Source organism: Callospermophilus lateralis, unplaced genomic scaffold (genome assembly GCF_048772815.1).
Source record: "Callospermophilus lateralis isolate mCalLat2 unplaced genomic scaffold, mCalLat2.hap1 Scaffold_52, whole genome shotgun sequence".
In the NCBI taxonomy this organism is placed as follows: domain Eukaryota; kingdom Metazoa; phylum Chordata; class Mammalia; order Rodentia; family Sciuridae; genus Callospermophilus; species Callospermophilus lateralis.
This window is the reverse complement of record NW_027514454.1, coordinates 5,264,940-5,281,401: the sequence shown is the minus strand read 5'-3', so window position 1 is coordinate 5,281,401 and position 16,462 is coordinate 5,264,940. Positions and strand designations below refer to the sequence as shown.

Genomic DNA, 16,462 nt, shown 5'->3' with positions numbered 1-16,462 from the left:
AAGCCTCAAGCTAGCATCATTCTGAATGGAGAAACACTGAAGGCATTCCCTCTAAAATCTGGAACAAGACAGGGATGCCCTCTCTCACCACTTCTGTTCAACATAGTTCTCGAATCACTGGCCAGAGCAATTAGACAGACGAAAGAAATTAAAGGCATAAAAATAGGAAAAGAAGAACTCAAATTATCACTATTTGCAGATGACATGATTCTATACCTAGCAGACCCAAAAGGGTCTACAAAGAAACTATTAGAGCTAATAAATGAATTCAGCAAAGTGGCAGGCTATAAAATCAACACGCATAAATCAAAGGCATTCCTGTATATCAGCGACAAATCCTCTGAAATGGAAATGAGGCCAACCACCCCATTCACAATATCCTCAAAAAAAATAAAATACTTGGGAATCAACCTAACAAAAGAGGTGAAAGACTTATACAATGAAAACTACAGAACCCTAAAGACAGAAATAGAAGAAGATCTTAGAAGATGGAAAAATATACCCTGTTCATGGATAGGTAGAAGTAACATCATCAAAATGGTGATATTACCAAAAGTTCTCTATAGGTTTAATGCAATGCCAATCAAAATCCCAACGGCATTTCTTGTAGAAATAGAGAAAGCAATCATGAAATTCATATGGAAAAATAAAAGACCCAGAATAGCAAAAACAATGCTAAGCAGGAAGTGTGAATCAGGCGGTATAGCTATACCAGACTTCAAACTATACTACAGAGCAATAGTAACAAAAACAGCATGGTACTGGTACCAAAACAGGCGGGTGGACCAATGGTACAGAATAGAGGACACAGAAACCAATCCACAAAACTACAACTATCTTATATTCGATAAAGGGGCTAAAAGCATGCAATGGAAGAAGGATAGCATCTTCAACAAATGGTGTTGGGAAAACTGGAAATCCATTTGCAACAAAATGAAACTGAATCCCTTTCTCTCGCCATGCACAAAATTTAACTCAAAGTGGATCAAGGAACTTGATATCAAATCAGAGACATGGCATCTGATAGAAGAAAAAGTTGGCTATGATCTACATACTGTGGGGTCGGGCTCCAAATTCCTCAATAGGACACCCATAGCACAACAGTTAATAACTAGAATCAACAAATGGGACTTACTCAAACTAAAAAGTTTTTTCTCAGCAAAAGAAACAATAAGAGAGGTAAATAGGGAGCCTACGTCCTGGGAACAAATCTTTACTCCTCACACTTCAGACAGAGCCCTAATATCCAGAATATACAAAGAACTAAAAAAATTAGACAAGGAGATAATGAATAACCCAATCAACAAATGGGCCAAGGACCTGAACAGAAATTTCTCAGAGGAGGACATACAATCAATCAACAAGTATATGAAAAAATGCTCACCATCTCTAGCAGTCAGAGAAATGCAAATCAAAACCACCCTAAGATACCATCTCACTCCAGTAAGATTGGCAGCCATTAGGAAGTCAAACAGCAACTAGTGCTGGCGAGGATGTGGGGAAAAGGGTACTCTTGTACATTGCTGGTGGGACTGCAAATTGGTGCGGCCAATTTGGAAAGCAGTATGGAGATTTCTTGGAAAGCTCGGAATGGAACCACCATTTGATCCAGCTATTCCCCTACTCGGTCTATTCCCTAAAGACCTAAAAAGAGCACACTATAGGGACACTGCTACATCCATGTTCATAGCAGCACAATTCACAATAGCAAGACTGTGGAACCAACCTAGATGCCCTTCAATAGACGAATGGATAAAAAAAATGTGGCATTTATACACAATGGAGTATTACTCTGCATTAAGAAATGACAAAATCATAGAATTTGGAGGGAAATGGATGGCATTAGAGCAGATTATGCTAAGTGAAGCTAGCCAATCCCTTAAAAACAAATGCCAAATGTCTTCTTTGATATAAGGAGAGTAACTAAGAACAGAGTAGGGACGAAGAGCATGAGAAGAAGATTAATATTAAACAGGGATGAGGGGTGGGAGGGAAAGGGAGAGAGAAGGGAAATTGCATGTAAATGGAAGGAGACCCTCAGGGGTATACAAAATTACATACAAGAGGAAGTGAGGGGAAAGGAGGGAAAATATAAGGGGGAGAAATGAATTACAGTAGAGGGGGTAGAGAGAGAAGAAAGGGAGGGGAGGGGGGAGGGGGGATAGTAGAGGATAGGAAAGGCAGCAGAATACAACAGACTCCAGAATGGCAATATGTAAATCAATGGTTGTGCAACTGAAGTGATTCTGCAATCTGTATATGGGGTAAAAATGGGAGCTCATATCCCACTTGAATCAAAGTGTGAAATATGATATATCAAGAACTATGTAATGTTTTGAACAACCTACAATAAAAATTAATTTAAAAAAATTACATAGTCTAAAAGTTGTACTCCTTATTTAATTTCTTTACCAAATATTAATATTTTAAATACATGATAATTATTCTATAAAATATTAGCACTTTGAGTTGTTAAAAGAAAGGAACTGATCAAAAATCCACTGATTCTTTCTGAAAACTTCTCTATCTTGACTTCTCTCTCTCTCTCTCTCTCTCTCTCTCTCTCTCTCTCTCTCTATCTCTCTATCTCTCTCTCTCCCTCTGTCTCTTCTCTCCCCCATCTCTGTTTCCTGTCTCCACCATGAGCTGAGCAGCTTCTCTCTTCTGGGCCTTTCCCCCATAATGTACTGCTTCACCTTGAGCTAAAAGCAATGAAGTTGGCCATCTGAGACCACTGAAACCATGATCCCCAAATAAAGTTTTCCTCCTTAAATGTGTTCTTTGGAGGAAATTGAGTCACAGTGACAGAAAAGTTGACTAACAGAAATTGATACTGAGAAGTGGGGTCCTTGCTATAATTAACATGACCATGTGATTCAGAAATCTTTGGAACTTGTTTGTGGGAAAAAAATTAATAGTTTAGAGATGCAAGCTGGAAAAGCTTTAGAAAACTCAAAGTGGAGCTGAGAGAGTAATTCTAGTGGGAGCTCAAAAAACCAGAATGTTGATGGAGATATGGACTGTGCTTATGACTTTTCAGAAGGAAATGAGAACTCTGTTGGGAATTGGAGTATAAGACACTCAAGTTATATTCTGGAAAAACAGAAAACTTGGTTATGTTTCCCCATGTTCTAAATCTTTGTGTGAGGCTGAATTTAAAAGTGATGGATTACTAATAAAATTGAAATAAAAACAGAAAACAATGAGAGATTTTTCTCAGAGTCTTACCATCTCATCAAAGTCATTACTTGTGGTTTTATATTTTATTGCATGCTAAAAAATTTTATATGTTACAGAGATATTGTTGGTCTAATATGTTTATAATACAAATTTTCAATTTTATTTCAGATTCAAAAATTACTTTTCTTTTCATAATACCTCTGTATTTTTTCTCTTACTCAAGTCTAAATACTACATTGCTAGCCTGCTGTTATCCTTAATGTACTAGTTACTTTTTCTCTATTATGTTCCTTTCTTAAAATTTCTTAGTACTTTTTATTAATACATATATTCTGGTACAAAGGCAAGATAAATCAACTCTTTGGGGTGAAATATATTTAAATCTATCAGATTGTTTTTATATATAATTATGTGCCAAACACTGTGTATGTAAGAATGTGATATGGAGTGAAAAAGATTAATAAAATCATGCGTTTGCACATGGAGATAAAAAAGAAGAAGAAAGAAGCACCACTTCAGACAAAAGTGTCTTTCACTAAAGGCAGGATGGTGACAATGAAAAATCAGTATTTTATAAACATCAGGATAAACATCAGTATTTTATAATAAAAAAGACTATTGTCAAGTTAGCTCAAATAAAATAATAGGATTGATATAAGAATATGTTCCATTCCCAATGGGTATATATAAATTATTAATCATTTAAAATTATGTTTATTATTAATAGGTGAAAGTCAATACGTGGATTCTTCAGGTATGGAACAAATACAAAAACCCACATTCTTTGCATTTCAACATGTGACATACAGCAAAGATAAAATAGTATGGTAGAATGTGCAGAAGACACAGTTGAGTTACAAGAGCAACCTTTTCATGATGAAAGTTAATATTTAAAAATTTATATTTTCTCTCAAAAATTTCTTACCTTATGAAAATTCAGAAGCATTTTTGTTTGGTATTTCACATTTCACTAAATATTAGCTTTGAATATATGATCAATATTGTTAAATATATATCTTCCTTTACCAATAAGATGAATTGAAAATCTAAACAATTTTAAGTAATTCTGTGCAATGTTACAACAAGTGTTTTCTTAATCTCCACATCAGTGGGTATATAGTTAGTTTATTTTAGAATATTCTAATGGAAAAATTAGCACTTTGAATCTTGGTATTCTACTTTTGGCACCATGTTTAACTTTTCATAAACTGTCTGGTTGTTTTGCAAATGTATAATTCAGCAAGTGTGTATAAATTAAATGAGTCCACACATAAGTTAATAAACAGAACACTCTATGATGTTCTGATTCAAATGTTGTATAATTTCATCCAGGACTTATGGGTATAGAACTACTGATTCCATCTGAAATTTTTAAAGATACAAAAAGTATTATAGAAAAGGTTTATATAAAACTTTACTAAATATGTGACTTTTCTCACTCATTTTTTTATAGTTAGGGAAGATTATTATATAGTATTTCCCCAAACCAATAAATAAATTTGTCATTGTTCGTGTATATTGATTTGATAAGTTATAGGTATACTGAGAATGGTTTACAAAATTGCAATCACAAAGCAGCTGTTAATTTATATAAAAATATCATTCACAACAATATTTCAAAATATTTATATTTTTCCTTTAAAGATATTTAAATAACTTATTTATCATAATGTAAAAATTAAACATGATTTCAAAGGGAAAATTTTAGAGACTGTGAGAACATAATTGAAAATTAAAGTAAAATAATCAAGATGTAACCCTTAACCAAGTTCATAAAATAATTATGATGATATCTTTGCAACTTTTTAAGGTTTAGCCATATGTAAATTAAATAGAGAAATGCAGATGATCATTATCAGCATGTGGTTTTTCAAATGTATATATATTCTTTTCAGATGCTTTGGTCTTTAAAAGGCAGTTAGTCTCTTGAACTTAGGGAATACAAACAACCATTAAATTATATGCCAATTGGATTATTATGTGGAAATACTATAATCCATATGGTAAAATAGATGAAAATATTTTTGTTCCTTTAAAAAAATGCTTTCATGTGTTGGGGGTTTGGCTCAGTGGCAGAGTGCTTGCCTCCAACATGTGAGGCACTGGGTTCAATCCACATCACCACATAAAAATAAAAACAAATATATTATATCAATATATAACTAAAAATATTTTAAAAATCTTTTCACATGGCTAGTCTCTTTCACTAAAACTATCTTCAAATAATAAGATTCTTCTTTTCCTCAATGGTACATGTCCTTCATAAGCAGAGCGATACAATAGCAGAAACTTCTGATTAAATTTGTAGGTAATGTTTGAATAATCCTTCAGTGAAAGAAAAACTTCACAGATTCAAAATGTGTTATTCTGCTTTTTGTACATATGACCAAAGTACCTGATAAGAACAATTAGAGGAGTAAAAGATTATTTTTGTTGATGGTTTTGGAGTCCTCATTTCATAATCAGCCAATTGTATTGCTGTGGGTCTGAGTTGAGGCAGAACATCATGGTGAAGGAATATGATGGATAAAAAATGCTCAGCTCATGAAAGTAAAAGGTGAGATGGGATGGGGGAGAAGGGAAGAGGCCAGGGATGGTTATAGTTCAAGACCATACCCCCAGTGATCTCCTTCCTCCAGTCAAACCCCACATGCCTCCAGTAGTCCCTACCATGCAGTAGTCCATTCAGCTATCAATGGATTAATCTCTAGTTTTTCCAATAGTAAATTTTGATTGCAATGTTTAGAAATCAATTTTGACAGTGAAAGGCATCCATTAAGTAGTATTATTAAATGAATTCCACGTTCTCAGCTCCTGGCTTAAAAAAAGATAAATTAAATATTTTTGTCAACTTTCAAAGAGATTATATAGTTCTTCAGCAAATAATTTAAATTAAAGTAAGCATATGAGAAATAGATGTTAAATAAAGTCACAGCAGGAGTAAAATTGATTAAAGGTCTTTGTTTATTAAAGTAGAAAAAGTTAACTAGCTATATAAATCAAGTGTTCATGGAAAAAAATTTGTTTTTATATAAACCTAGCATAAATTAGATTTTAAAATTAATTGATCTTCCAACCCATCATAGCTTCCTTGTATTTATTATTTTTGAACATTTCCCTTGACAAGGAAACTACTTCAACATTATTAGAGCTGAATGGAAAACAAACAAAACAGGTTAAAAAAAACAGAAAATATTTGTAGAATTCATTGCATTAGTTAAAAGAAGATGAATAAAAGAAGTGGGCATTACCATTTTCAATTTATTCAACAAATATCCATTGTCTATTTTTAGTTGAAGTAGCTTGAAAAATAGAAATTCATAATGCTAATTGTACTTACTGAGAAAATATTCATATATAGTTTGATAGATAAATATTAGTTAGAAGATAATGGATGGATGGATAGATAGGCACCCACTTTACCTGATGTCTGCCATATGTAGAAAAGTTTTCTGGAGTGAAAATTAAGTACAGTTTATTCTTCTATAATTTGTCCAGTAATGAAATCTCTCATTTTGAGATTTCAGCACATGAATCAACTTATACTTTTGTCCACACATATTTATCTGTTTGCAAGCAACCAGTGAATTTTATTTCCTGATTGTGAGATGCATAGGTGGAAGAATAGATGTGAATGGATAAGACAAATCTATCAAGAAGGTGATCCTATCTTCACAATACCATCAGTGTCATAGTTTAAATAGAGTATATGAATTAAAAAGCAATTAGTGTGAAAATTATTTCTGTGCTATTTAATGAATATTAGCTAGCCTTCTACTAAGACCTTGATCCTAACATCAATTAGGCTATTTACTGTTTGTGTCACTTTGTGTAAGGTGCTATAACAAACACAATTCTAATCCTGAGTTTTGTATTTCATAAGCTGCACAGAATAATGCTAGTTGTGTAGCTTGTGGGAGTTTGCTAGTTTTGCTTTGTTTTGGTTTAGTTTTGTTTTTTCAGATGTTGTTTCAAATAAACTACTTCTAAAGAACAATTAAAAAGGAACTATTAAGCTCTTTGTTGCTCATAGGTTCATTTTATTTTGCTTTTCATTTTCATACACTTGAAATCATATTTTATCTTTCCATTTGCTTTTCCTTTGCCTTTCTCCATCTCCTTTGATCTGGGCACCTAGTGATTTATTTATATAATTATGTCTAAGCCCTTTCTTTCAGCAATTTGGGATACGCAGAAGGAAATGCCATAGAGATAATTTAAAGATAAGCTCAATGGGAAACTTTGATGCACTTGAAGAATCAGATTAAAAACTACGTATGATAACCATAAACCAGTAGACTACGTATAAAGGAAGACTTTGACCAGGTGCTAGACAACCTGCCTTGCTCTGTCATCAACAGTGAGAAAATCATCTGAAAAGAGCATAACTGAAAAAGGTCTATGTGTGCAATTAACCACAATAAAGATACACAAATAGGATGCACTTCTGTTTGGAAGGTGTAGGAAAACATTTGGAAAGGAGAGGTATAAAAAGAAGAGTAGGATAGAATTTCGAATAGACATAACAATACAGATCAGAGTGTAGTTAATGTTAAGGAAGCAAATTCTTTGCACGATAAAATTTTCTTTAAAAGTTTTATTTTAATTTCCAGAAAATTTAATGAGTGTACATTTCCCTCCCTAGGTGACAATTTAGGAATAGAATTAAAATATTTGATGAACAGTTGCAGTCAGAAATGTCATGAAAATAGTTCTTAAATAAAGTGGAAAAATTCTCATATGTACACATGTGGTTGTACAAATAAATATCAAAAGTTAATGCAAAGCAATATTATATTAATTTTAGCATAATTTCTCTGTAAATAATATAGTCAGTCACACTTGAAATAATTAGAGTGAAAAATAGATAATTCTATTTTTGAACTATAAAACAAGAAAACTTTTACTGCTCTGATAGGTGAGTAATATAATTCAAAATACTATTTTCAAACAGGTCAGTGAGTTTGTGCTGGGTCCTGCATATATTCCTGTCTAATTCTTCATATTTCTTTCTTTTTTAAATTTTAACCAAACAAAATTAAGGGTCTCTACCTTGTTAAGATTTTGAACATGACTTTTTGTTAGTATATTAATTAACCTGTGTGAATATTAATCTTTTTAAATGGCATATCTGTGTTCTCCACATTATGCAAATTAGCTGGCTTTCAGAAGCAATTGCACTTATAAAAGACAGAATATTAAACACACAGTGCCTATTACTAGAGAAATCAAGTTACCTTCAATTTTTTTTTTATTAAAAGGAAGGTTTTGATTAAAACAAAGAACATGGGGAAATCGTATAAAAAGTGAATTTGAGGATGTAGAAAGGAGTCTATTAGGGAACTTTATAGGAGATTACAAGGCTTTTGTACATTACTTTTGGAGACTTGAAAGAAATTTTCAAAGCATTTTAAGTTATGACCAGATAAAATGACATTTGTATTTCAAATATAAAATATGGATATGGTTTGGAGAGTAAATGAGAGGACTAATTTGGAATTAATTTAAAGGAAAGACTAAGAGAGTTACAGGTTCAGCAAAGATGACAGTTTAGGTCAGGGTGGTTGACATGAATGAAGAAAAAGTATATCATTTAAGACATTTGGAGTTGCAGGACAGAAATTCAAATGTGATTTGGCTTAGTTGAATAAATAGTGTATTAGCTTATATTTACTACCAGAAATATTTTCAAATATTAGGAAAGTCAATAAAATGTAAAAGCACAATTTCCCAATTTGCCTTTCTTTTTTCTTTGCTACCATAAAGTAGGTATGGAGTGTGTTCCCAAAGTTTATATGTGGGTTTCTGTATGGACTAACGCACAAATTCAGTTACATCAGATTCTTTAAACTCCTTCAATCCTGAAATTGTTTTTTCCATGATATTACATGCATAATAGATTATTATACATTAAAGTTTTTAAAACATTTTAAATATCTCTTATGGTTCTTGACAGCTGAGGACAAAAAGATTCTTCTCCAAATTATGACTAAGCCAATACCTAGAAAGCTTTTCTGAGATTTCTGCAAACTCCAACTAATATCCATTTTCTTTATGCTACATTTGTGCATTAAAGAGTGATGTTTTCCTAGGTGGCTTCTGTCTTCCAAACTCATTTATCTGATTGTATTAAATGAAAAATGATGAGTTTTGGAGGGTGAACTTAATATTTGGCACATTAATAGCTAACTTATTATCGATTAATATGACCTTAACAATACCATCTTTTTTCTATTTTATTTTACTTCTCAAGTAAGAAAAAAAAGACCTTATGGGATAAGGACAAGCTGAGTTTAAATAAGTTACATATTGTAGGTTTCATTTACATATATAATATACACATGTAATTCTTAGAAATTTGAAATGTATGTATAGTCAGACTTCTAGATCATAATAAGGATCTAACTTTGATTTTGAATATTGGATAGGCTTTATTGTTTGGCTTAAATAAAATAATAAATAGTATTTTTTATGCAAGTGGAAGTGAGTTTTGCCTAAAATAATTAAGTAAAAATGCAAATGCACTATTTTGTGTGAAAAAAGTAGATGAAGAGAACACAGTTATAAATTATATTTCTTTATAAAATACTATCTTTTTATACCTTTTATTTATTTATTTATATGTGGTGCTGAAACCAGGAAACCAGGTTCCTCACATGCGCTAGGCAAGTGCTCTACCACTGAACTGCAACCCCAGCTCTAAAAGGCTACCTTTTAAAACTACATTAAATAATCCTTTGTAAGATTGTATTAATAATTTCAGAATATATACATAGATATACATTGATATATGTACTAATGTAACTTCATAAATAGGCTAGTGTTCTTGGGTAAATACATTCTCTAGGACTTATCTGGATATACCAAAAAAAATTTGTTAGCCTAGAAGCCATTGACGTGCTCTGGAAAACTCCCTCTAAGAAAGCAAGCATCATGGCTCTAAATTCAGGATTAATTTTTCAAGCCCCTAGACCTGTATCAGTTATGAGTTCCAATTAAAAATTATTATGATTAACATTTTTATTTTAGTAACAATTAAATATAACAAATAAATATATTTGTTATATTAAATATATTAAATATAAAACTAATGAAATTTGCTTTAAATAATCTTAATGGTGAAAGTATATCCAAACCCCTTCAGCTTCTTTTTAAAAAATTCGTTATTCTAATTTGTTATATATGACAGCAGAATGCATTGCAATTCATATTACATTTGTAGAGCACAATTTGTCATCTCTCTGCTTGCATGTATAGCATATTCACACCACTCATGCCTTTTTCATACACGTACTTAGGGTAGTGATGTCCACCTCGTTCCAACTCAGCCAGTTTTAAGGAAATGGAAAAATGAAATTATTTGTCTATCTGCAAAACTGCACAGTTATTAACTTTTTTTTATACAAACCCTACATCTAAAGAAAATTTTTGCCCATATAAGAAATTTTACTTATCCCCGTATGATATTAACTTTCAATTTCCAAATATTTTAGCTTTGAAAAAAACTTTTATGACATCCTCGAGGTTAGGGGAAGCAGCTGGTGGCAGTTGCTAATATTAACAATGGAAAAGAGGAGTGTGGCCAAGAACATAAGGGCAAATTACTTGCATAAAAAGCATCCCATAAAGCTGAAAATTAAAAAAAAAATCACTTCAGCACAGAGCTTTTAAATCTACAATCTTAAATTAAAGTATTTTCTAAACCTGTGGAAAATTAAAAATAGCATTAGTATGTTGACCTTAATAATATAAATCAAATGTTCATGTGAGTTCAAAAGTATCTACTGAAGAGTTAGAATTTCTTGAGACCTTACTTAGGTAAAATGATGCTGTTTTGTGTAGAGCTAATTACAGAGAGTTGTGGCTATATAGTAGAGCTAGGAACAAAGGTCATCCCTCTTATGGAAGATCTAGGAAAACAGCACTTCCTTTTTCTCTTTGTCAGTTAAATACAGGAGTGTAAAATAAAAATTAAAAAACTGAAAAATAAAAATAATACCATGCCACTAAAACTTTAAGGAATCTATTCTGAGAACCTGGGAATTCAGTTCAGGGCAGTGATGAACAGTTGAAACAGAAGTAAAGGACTAGTGTAAGCTCAGGGAGAGAGTAGGGTAGGAAAATGTGCTCTCCACTTCACAGGAAGCCAGGAAGGTTTTCCAGATATGGTGACAATCAAGATGAGACCTAAGGGATAAATATGAAAGTTGAGGAAAACATATCCCAAGTAGGGAGACATGATTGTTTAAAAAGTAATGTATTAGGGACTGGGGATGTGGCTCAAGTGGTAGTGCTCTCGCCTGGCATGAGTATGGCCCAGGTTCGATTCTCAGCACCACGTACAAAGATGTTGTGTCCGCCGATAACTAAAAAATAAATATTAAAAAAAATTCTCTCTCTCTCTCTCTCTCTCTCTCTCTCTCTCTCTCTCCTCTCTCACTCTCTCTTTAAAAAAAAGTAATGTATTATTATTTGCTAGCCATTCCTTCAACAAGTATGTATTGAATAACAGCCATTTTAGCATAAATGTCTTAAAATACTCTTTAAAATCTGGGTTCAAGAGTTCATTGTTTGAATTGTTCTGAAATTTATGCGCAACAAAGTTCTCTCATCTATATCATATTCTTTCCTTTTTTCCTCAATGTGAGAATTTCCCTCCCCCCCCTTAGGCCCTAGATTAATATATTTTGTAATCTTATGCAAAATCATTAAATATATAAAATACATTACAAATCGGTTTGTTGTTCCACCTAAAAAAACATGTTTATTCATGATAAATTGTAAGAGAAATAATCTAAATCAAAGAATAATTGATTCCTGAACTTTCCTTCTGAAGTTCAGAGCTGTGAATAAGAAATCATAAAAAACTCATTTTTTACATAATTATCATGATCAATAAAACCAATGAATAAGACTAACAATATCAGACAATATGAGAAAGCAAGTATTTTCATGTTATATAAATTTTAAAATTGAAAACAGAACCACCTTTTATCAACAAGCTTTTCCTTTAAAAATAAAAATAATACCATGCCACTAAAACTCTAAGGAATCTAATCTGAGAACCTGGGAATTCAGTTCATGGCAGCGATGAAAAGTTGCAATGGAAGTAAAGGACTAGTGAAGCTCAGAGAAAGAGTGGGAAGGAAAATGTGCTCTTCACTTCACATGCTTCCATATGGAGATATCAGATCATTTTTCAGGCCTCTTGTCCAACTTTATTCAGTTTGGTCCAGAAGATTAAGAGAGGCCCACTGAAGAGGGATTTGAGGAGATCCCAGACAAAAGTGGCTTAGTCTCTAGCTAATTTTCTAAGCAGCTTTACTGAACAGAGAGTACTTTCTGGATTGTTAAGAAGCCCATAATCTTACTGGTTAATTTTATTCTAATGTGAATGCTAGGAAATCACAAATACATCATATCTATTCTCTGATCTTTTACAACTAATTTGTAAAAGTTGATATTTTACCTCCAGTTTTTTTTTTTTTTTGATCCTTGAACTTGTCCCTCACTACTTTCATACCATTACTGAGTTTGCAACCTTGCACTAGACACTAAACCCATCCGATCTTAATTTACTCATGTGTGAAATGAAGAAAAATTTTGAAGTTCAAGTTAGTATGTAGAAGTTAATATGTAGAAGTTCTTAACCTCATTTAGTACATAGTAAACACTATTTAAATGTTATAAATTATTTTTATTTAATTATTTCTTTTACAAATCCAAAAGTGAGGGCTAAGGTATATCTATATGCTATATAAAAAAAGAAATTTGGAATGTACTAAAAGTATAACAGTGACTAGAGTCTGAGGCCTGTATTATGGGAAAATAGGAGGAGGAGTTAGAAAGCTGTTGCGGCAGGCTGGAAGACATGAGATGCTGATAGGAGCTAAATGAACAATTCTGCCAAGATACAATGAATATGGTAGAGAGATTGCTTTGGGCAATCTTTCTAATAGTTTACAACACTGGACAGGTTTTCATTTTAGTCAGATTACTCTCTCAACAACCTCTAGGCAAACTCCATGTCCTCTCACACAGGTGTCTTCTATCTCGAGTGGATGGAATGGTGTCTTTCAATTTATTGTCTCCATGTCCAAATTCTGGAATCCATATACATTTCACTGTTAAGTAAAACACCATCTTTGTATGTTTAACAAAGTAAAAGGTCTTGAGATAAAGAGATGACCCAGAATAAGAGATAAGAAGAGAAAAATATGGGGCAGACAGAAGAAAATATATGGAGAAGAACTGATGTCTCCCAATGTTATCAGCTATAAAAGAAATAATACAGAGATCCTGAAGGGCCAGAAATTATTAATGTGACTTTAGAATTGGATAAAAGGTGAAGGCTGGGAGAAATTGGAGAATCATGATTAAAGTCTAGATTTTTTAAAGAGACTGTTGGTAGACATGAATTCCAAACTGATCTGTTGAGAGCTTAGTTAGAAATCTCTAGTGCCTTAGAAGATACACATATGCCATAAACAGAATATTAGTATAACTGAGTATTAATACACAGCAGGAGTGGACCTAAGGGCAAAGTGAGAAATATATAATTGGGAATGTGATGAAAGATAACTCTTATTATATAGTGATCAAAACTTGTCTGAGTTTTGTTCTCTTTTATGCAAAGCAGAATTTGTGATGAACTTTAGTTGAAGGGATTTCCAAGGAAAGTGTTAAGGGAACAACCTGATTTTTTTTTTTTTGATGGGTATCAAAAAAAATATAAGAAAACAAAAAACAATTTGAGAAAGGAACTGTTAAGCTAAAAAAAAAAAAAAGCAACACTTGACACTTGGGGAAGATCTAAGCCTGTCCAAATTGTGAAGAACATTAAAAGAAGAAAATTCATCATTGGAAAAGTACACTCTGGTGACAGGACCAAGAGTCCAGCTGGTCGACTCCCGGCCTGGGCATCTGGCATGCCCTTGGCCTCAGTTGCAGCCATGGGCGGACTCTCAGCATCCTGGCCACCACAGAGATGCGCAGCCCAGTCCCCTGGCTCTGGGCGCCCTCTATCAGGGAGACCTAGGTGGGTGAAGGATGTCTGCTCTCCCTCCAGTGTCCTCTGCTCCCTCTCGGGAGGGAGGACCTGCTCATGGCCACGTGCAGAGGGAATTTCTGATGGCCTTGGTAAGCCTGCTGGTGGAGCAATTGCCCTGGCCAGAAAGGGAGGGAAAGGAGGCAGTGAGGGCCACCACTAGCACGGGAACACGTGGAGAGCCTGTGCAGATGCTGGGCCACAGTGTGCCACTGGTGGCCATGCCCATGTAACCATTGTTGCTTCCCCTAGCATGGGCCAGGGGCCCTGTTGACAGGGAGCCGCCGGCCTTGGCTGACCCTGGGGCGAAGCCGCTGCCGCCCAAGGCGAAGGCCTGGACCAAAAAGCCTCTCCAGCACTAGTCCCCTGCCTCCACCTGGCAGCCGAAGCCTGTGCTGGAGACCCGGCAGGCAAAGTTATAAAAGCAGGAAAACTCAACGAATTCCAATGAGGCCAGTGATTTCAGCGATATGGCAAACTGGTCAACACCAGCAGAGTTAGCATTGAAAAAACCCTTTTGCAGTCTCAAAGTGTCATCAGCCAAAGAAATAAGAAGCCCAAAATTACAAAATAAAAAGAAAAGAAGGTTGAAAAGAGAAGTAACAGTGAGATTAAGAAAATTGGGAAACAAAATTAGATGGTCCCATTGAAAATGTCAGGGACAATGAGGCCCAGTCAAGCACTCAAGGAAAGAGAGCCAATTAACACAAGTGGGTATTGCTGCACTTTGATGATGTAAGACCAGAGAGTCAGGAGAGATCTGGATCCCAGAACAGCTCTCAGTGTCAACCTGAAGCAAACAAGTCTTCCCATAATAACAGGAGAAATGACACAGGAAGTTGGAGGCAAGACTGAGAAGAAAAAAAAGATGAAGATCAGGATAAAGTATACAGTGTGAGGACTGAGGAGGGTAATATCTGAGGTTCCTTCAGAAGTTGAGGAAGAGGACCAAAATGGGAACAAGATGAGGCAGAGGAAACTCTTGAGTGAAATTTGATTATTTATATGGTTACCGACAACATGGTGAAATGACAGATCAGCCATTTCAAACAGAAATTAATGCCAGTATGATGTATTACTATTATGACAGTATGGGTGTACACGTGTATTCTGAGGAAGAAGCATTTCTTAAAGAGTATATTAAGCATTGAATTGAATATTACTTCAGTAGAGAAAACTTGGCACATGACTTTTTTGTCAGAGAAAGATGGATGAGCAAGGTTTCTTGCCTATTTCCCTGATTGGCTCTCAGAACAAACTTTAGCCTCATTTTAGAGGCCCTGAAGGACAGCACAGAAATAGAAGTTGCAGGTGAGAAAATGAGGAGAAAGATAGAACCAGAAAAATGGCCAATCCTGGGCCCTCCTCCCAGCAGTGTGCCACAGACAAACTTCTCTTGGCTGGTGAATTTTCCAAAGTTTGTGCAAGGACAAGCCTTTTGCTCAAAGATACTCAAGGTGATGATCTACTGATGCCCTGGATGTCATCTGATGGGGATGTGCAGTAGAGCAAGTGGCTCACTGAAATACATCGTAAATACTGGAACGAAGCATGCTGTAGAGATAGAAGCCACCAGACTGCCTTCTGTGTGAGAGTGTCCACTGTTGACCCCTCGGCTGCATGACAGTGGAGATGACCACCTGTGCCATGACCCAAGACAGAGCTGGGGACCACTGCTGACATTCCAGGAGCTGCCTGCCCTTTCCTGTGTGGCTGGACTGAGATGGCATGGCTACTTTTATTTGAGGGGGAAGCTAATTGTTGTCATTGTGGAAATACTTAAAGGTTCTGTCTTTTGTTTCCAGGCATATGTACTTGTGTCCAGGTCAATAAAGCAGAGAAAGAGGACTGTGTAGATTTTCTCAGCTTGACAGGCCTTTGGCTCTTGGTCTTCCCTTTGCCAAGGTGAACATTTCATAACTCATGTGTTAAGATGTTTCACATGGACTGTAAGAATTATTAATGTGAACATTTAAGGGGTAAGAAATTGAAGAAATAAAGAAGTGTATGTTTGTCATTTTTCTTCAAAATGTATTTTTGATACATCAGTATAAGTCCTGCCCATCAGAAAAGCATTAATGATGGACACTTTAACACATTTTTATCTCATATTTCTTTGTCAGCCATGTACTACTAATGCAGCAAGCAACTTGTTTTAAAAAGTTGAATAAATGTGACATTGTTTGTTTGCTTTTTATTTATTTTGTTTTATATTTATATATAAGAGCAGAATGC

The 16,462-nt window shown here is 34.2% G+C and overlaps 1 pseudogene; it reads left to right on the top strand.

The window, feature by feature from the left end:
* Positions 1-14,697: 14,697 nt before the first annotated feature.
* On the top strand, positions 14,698-15,699 carry LOC143390266 (la-related protein 1B pseudogene; annotated as a pseudogene).
* Positions 15,700-16,462: the final 763 nt, after the last annotated feature.